Genomic DNA, 6,000 nt, shown 5'->3' with positions numbered 1-6,000 from the left:
TGGTGGACAGGTTGCAACAAATTTGGACTCATGTGGTGGACAATTTGACCTTGTCCCAAGAGAAGGCTCAACGTTTCGCTAACCGCCGTCGCCGTTTTGGTCCCCGACTTCGTGTTGGGGATTTGGTTTGGTTATCATCTCGTTATGTTCCTATGAAGGTTTCTTCTCCTAAGTTTAAGCCTCGTTTCATTGGTCCTTATAAGATTTCTGAAATTCTTAATCCTGTATCATTTCGTTTGGCCCTTCCTGCTTCTTTTGCCATCCATAATGTGTTCCATAGGTCGTTGCTGCAGAGATATGTGGCGCCTATGGTTCCCTCCGTTGATCCTCCTGCTCCGGTGTTGGTCGAGGGGGAGTTGGAGTATGTGGTGGAGAAGATTTTGGATTCTCGTATTTCGAGACGAAAACTTCAGTACTTGGTCAAATGGAAGGGCTATGGTCAGGAGGATAACTCCTGGGTTGTTGCCTCTGATGTCCATGCTGCCAATTTAGTTCGTGCCTTTCATTTGGCTGATCCTGATCGGCCTGGGGGCTCTGGTGAGGGTTCGGTGACCCCTCCTCAAGGGGGGGTACTGTTGTGAATTCCGTTCTCGAACTCCCTCCTGTGGTCATGAATGGTACTTCGGTGAGTTCTGTCCGTGAACTCCCTCTGGTGGCTGTGAGTGGAGCTGCTGGTTCTGAGATTCCTTCCCCACCTGCCCTCGTTTAGGGCTAGGCTGGATTCTCTATTTAACTCCACTCAGATCGTTACTCCATGCCAGCTGTCAATGTTCTAGTACTGGTTCAGATCTCTCCTGGATCTTTCTGAGGACCTGTCTACTCCAGCGAAGCTAAGTTCCTGCTTGTTCATTTGTTACATATGGTTTTTCTTGCTAAGTTCTAGTCCAGCTTGCTATCATGAAACTGCCTGGCTAGCTGGAAGCTCTGGGGGTGCAGAGTGGCACCACCGCACCGTGAGTCGGTGCGGGGGTATTTTTTGCACACTCTGCGTAGTTTTGTAGTTTTTTGTGTTGACCGCAAAGATCCCTTTTCTATCCTTAATCTGTTTAGTTAGACTGGCCTCCCTTTGCTAAAGCCTATTTCATCCTGTGTTTGTGATTTCCTCTTAACTCACAGTCAATACTTGTGGGGGGCTGCTTTTACCTTTGGGGAAATTTCCCTGAGGCAAGTGAGGCTTTGTTTCCTTTCTTTAGGGGTAGTTAGCTCTTAGGCTGTGAAGAGGCATCTAGGCAGAGTCAGGCACGCTCCACGGCTATTTCTAGTTGTGTTGATAGGAGTAGGGTTTGCGGTCAGCAGAGTTCCCATTTACCCAGAGCTCGTCCCGATTCCGTGTTTAACTATCAGGTCATTCCTGGTGCACCTAACCACCAGGTCCATAACACTCCAGTCAGCAGCCTCCGAACTCCTTTCCCTTACATCATCTTTTGGTACTTACTCAGTGGTCCTCCTCAGCCACCCACACAGACGGACACACACACTAGACCTGGTCTTCACCCGTTTCTGTTCCCTATCTAACTTCACCACCTCCCCTCTCCCTCTATCTGACCACCATCTACTCACTTTCTCATCACTGTCCTCCACATCTGTCATCCATGTCCAGCAACATGCGAACCCCCACAGAAACCTCGCACATCTAGACACTCGCACACTCTTTGACTCTATTCGGCCACTGTCCTTCATAGCTTCACTCCACGACAAACACTGCCACTAGTTTCTACAATGCCACTCTGGCATCAGCCATCAACTCGGTCGCCCCAGTCATGCATAGCAGAGTGCGACGAATCAATAGACAACCCTGGCACAATAACATCACTAAAAAGCTTCGGCAAGTATCCAGAATTGCAGAATGGCGTTGGGAGAAAACGCATTTGCAAGATGATTTCACTGCACACAAACAAGCAACACTCGCATTCAAATCAGCTCTCACCTCTGCTAAACAGGCCTGTTTCACATTCCTCGTATCTTCTTTATCCCACAACCCCAAACAGTTGTTCAACACCTTTAACTCCCTCCGCCCACCACTGCTCCCTCTGACTTCCTTAATCTCTGCTGAGGACTTTGCAATGCACTTCAAAAATAAGATATACTAAGCAAGGCAAGTCTTTGTTGTTCGACCACCACAACCCCTTTATATGCCAGACCAATGCCCTAACCCCATAACTTCCCTCTCCAAAATCACTGAAAGACAGCTTGCTCATCTTCTCTCCAAATCACACCTCACCACTTGTGCAATTGACCCAATCCCATCCCACGAACTCCCCAACCTCACCACTACACTAATCACTTCCCTAACCCATCTCTTCAACCTATCACTAACTTCTGGTACCTTCCCCTCTGCTTTCAAACATGCCACAATCACACCTATCCTCAAAAAGCCCTCCCTTGACCCGAGTGCTCTGTCCAGCTACTGCCTCATATCTTTGCTCCCATTTGCTTCCAAACTACTTGAGCAGCACATCCACACTGAATTTTCCTCTCTCCTTGCATCTAACTCTCTCTTCGACAGCCTACAATCTGGCTTCCGTCCCCACCATTCCACTGAGACTGCTCTGACCAAACTTACGAACGACTTACTTACAGCCAAAGCTAACAGATAATTCTCTATACTCCTCCTTCTAGACCTGTCTTCTGCCTTCGACACAATTGACCACTGCCTCCTACTACAGATCCTCTCTTCCTTTGGTGTCAAAGACCTCGCTCTATCCTGGATCTCCTCATACCTCACCAACCGCACATTTAGCATTCTTTATTTCCATACTACCTCTTCATCTCGCCCCCTCTCTATTGGTGTCCCTCAAGGCTCTATCCTAGGACCTCTTCTCCTATTAATCTATACCCTTGGCCTGGGACAACTTATAAAGTCCTATGGCTTCCAGTACCATCTATATGCCGATGACACTTAGATCTACCTCTCTGGCCCAGATGTCACCTCTCTGCTCTCCAGAATCCCAGAGTGCCTGTCATCTATATCTTCCTTTTCCTCTCGCTTCCTCAAACTCAATGTGGACAAAACTGAACTAATTATCTTTCCTCCATCTCGCACACATTCCCTACCTGATCTATCTATCACAATAAATGAATTCACACTTTCCCCCGTCCCAGTAGTCCGCTACCTCGGAGTAACCCTTGACTCTGCCCTGTCCTTTAAACCGCACATCCAAGCTCTCGCCACCTCCTGTTGCCTCCAACTCAAAAATATTTCCAGAATCTGACCTTTCCTCAACCCTCAATTTACCAAAAATGCTTGTGCATGCTCTAACCATCTCCTACCTCGACTACTGCAACATCCTCCTTTGTGGCCTACCCTCTAAAACTCTTGCACCCCTCCAGTCAGTCCTTAACTCTGCAGCCCAACTAATTAATCTCTCTCTCCTCGCTACACTCCTACTTCCCCTGTTTGCAAATCCCTTCACTGGCTCCCAATTTCCCAGGGTATCCAGTTTAAACTACTAACACTAACCTACAAAGCCATCCATAACATTTCTCCTCCGTATATTTCCAAACTAATCTCTCAATATCTTCCCTCACGTAATCTCCGGTCCTCCCAAGACCTCCTTCTCTCCTCCACGCTTATTCGCTCCTCACGCAATCGCCTCCAAGACTTCGCCCGAATGTCCGCTGTTATGGTTCTCAATGGCAAGAGAACATAGCCCAGCATACATAGGAACTAGCTCTTGGAAGGATGGAAACTTAAACTGACCATGAACTAAACCTGCCGCACAACTAACAGTAGCCGGGTAGCGTAGCCTGCGTTTTATCCCTAGACGCCCAGCGCCGGCCGGAGGACTAACTAATCCTGGCAGAGGAAAATATAGTCCTGGCTCACCTCTAGAGAAATTTCCCCGAAAGGCAGACAGAGGCCCCCACATATATTGGCGGTGATTTAAGATGAAAATGACAAACGTAGTATGAAAATAGGTTTAGCAAAATCGAGGTCCGCTTACTAGATAGCAGGAAGACAGAAAGGGTACTTTCATGGTCAGCTGAAAACCCTATCAATACACCATCCTGAAATTACTTTAAGACTCTAGTATTAACTCATAACATCAGAGTGGCAATTTCAGATCACAAGAGCTTTCCAGACACAGAAACGAAACTGCAGCTGTGAACTGGAACAAAATGCAAAAAACAAACAAGGACAAAAGTCCGACTTAGCTGGAAGTTGTCTGGTAGCAGGAACATGCACAGAAAGGCTTCTGATTACAATGTTGACCGGCATGGAAGTGACAGAGGAGCAAGGTTAAATAGCGACTCCCACATCCTGATGGGAACAGGTGAACAGAGGGGATGATGCACACAAGTTCAATTCCACCAATGGCCACCGGGGGAGCCCAAAATCCAATTTCACAACAGTACCCCCCCCTCAAGGAGGGGGCACCGAACCCTCACCAGAACCACCAGGGCGATCAGGATGAGCCCTATGAAAGGCACGGACCAGATCGGAGGCATGAACATCAGAGGCAGTCACCCAAGAATTATCCTCCTGACCGTATCCCTTCCATTTGACCAGATACTGGAGTTTCCGTCTGGAAACACGGGAGTCCAAGATTTTTTCCACAACGTACTCCAACTCGCCCTCAACCAACACCGGAGCAGGAGGTTCAACGGAAGGCACAACCGGTACCTCATACCTGCGCAACAATGACCGATGAAAAACATTATGAATAGAAAAAGATGCAGGGAGGTCCAAACGGAAGGACACAGGGTTAAGAATCTCCAATATCTTGTACGGGCCGATGAACCGAGGCTTAAACTTAGGAGAAGAAACCCTCATAGGGACAAAACGAGAAGACAACCACACCAAGTCCCCGACACAAAGCCGAGGACCAACCCGACGCCGGCGGTTGGCAAAAAGCTGAGTCTTCTCCTGGGACAACTTCAAATTGTCCACCACCTGCCCCCAAATCTGATGCAACCTCTCCACCACAGCATCCACTCCAGGACAATCCGAAGATTCCACCTGACCGGAGGAAAATCGAGGATGAAACCCCGAATTACAGAAAAAAGGAGACACCAAGGTGGCAGAGCTGGCCCGATTATTGAGGGCAAACTCCGCTAAAGGCAAAAAAGCAACCCAATCATCCTGATCTGCAGACACAAAACACCTCAAATATGTCTCCAAAGTCTGATTCGTCCGCTCGGTCTGGCCATTAGTCTGAGGATGGAAAGCAGACGAGAAAGACAAATCTATGCCCATCCTAGCACAGAATGCCCGCCAAAATCTAGACACGAATTGGGTTCCTCTGTCAGAAACGATATTCTCCGGAATACCATGCAAACGAACCACATTTTGAAAAAACAGAGGAACCAACTCGGAAGAAGAAGGCAACTTAGGCAGGGGAACCAAATGGACCATCTTAGAGAAACGGTCACACACCACCCAGATGACAGACATCTTCTGAGAAACAGGAAGATCCGAAATAAAATCCATCGAGATGTGCGTCCAAGGCCTCTTCGGGATAGGCAAGGGCAACAACAATCCACTAGCCCGAGAACAACAAGGCTTGGCCCGAGCACAAACGTCACAAGACTGCACAAAGCCTCGTACATCTCGTGACAGGGAAGGCCACCAGAAGGACCTTGCCACCAAATCCCTGGTACCAAAGATTCCAGGATGACCTGCCAACGCAGAAGAATGAACCTCAGAAATGACTTTACTGGTCCAATCATCAGGAACAAACAGTCTACCAGGTGGGCAACGATCAGGTCTATCCGCCTGAAAATCCTGCAAGGCCCGCCGCAGGTCTGGAGAAACGGCAGACAATATCACTCCATCCTTAAGGATACCTGTAGGTTCAGAATTACCAGGGGAGTCAGGCTCAAAACTCCTAGAAAGGGCATCCGCCTTAACATTCTTAGAACCCGGTAGGTATGACACCACAAAATTAAACCGAGAGAAAAACAACGACCAGCGCGCCTGTCTAGGATTCAGGCGTCTGGCGGACTCAAGATAAATTAAATTTTTGTGGTCGGTCAATACCACCACCTGATGTCTAGCCC

This window comes from Ranitomeya variabilis, chromosome 4, assembly GCF_051348905.1.
Source record: "Ranitomeya variabilis isolate aRanVar5 chromosome 4, aRanVar5.hap1, whole genome shotgun sequence".
NCBI lineage: Eukaryota > Metazoa > Chordata > Amphibia > Anura > Dendrobatidae > Ranitomeya > Ranitomeya variabilis.
The sequence above is the reverse complement of the archived record's forward strand: the minus strand, read 5'-3'. Positions refer to the sequence as shown.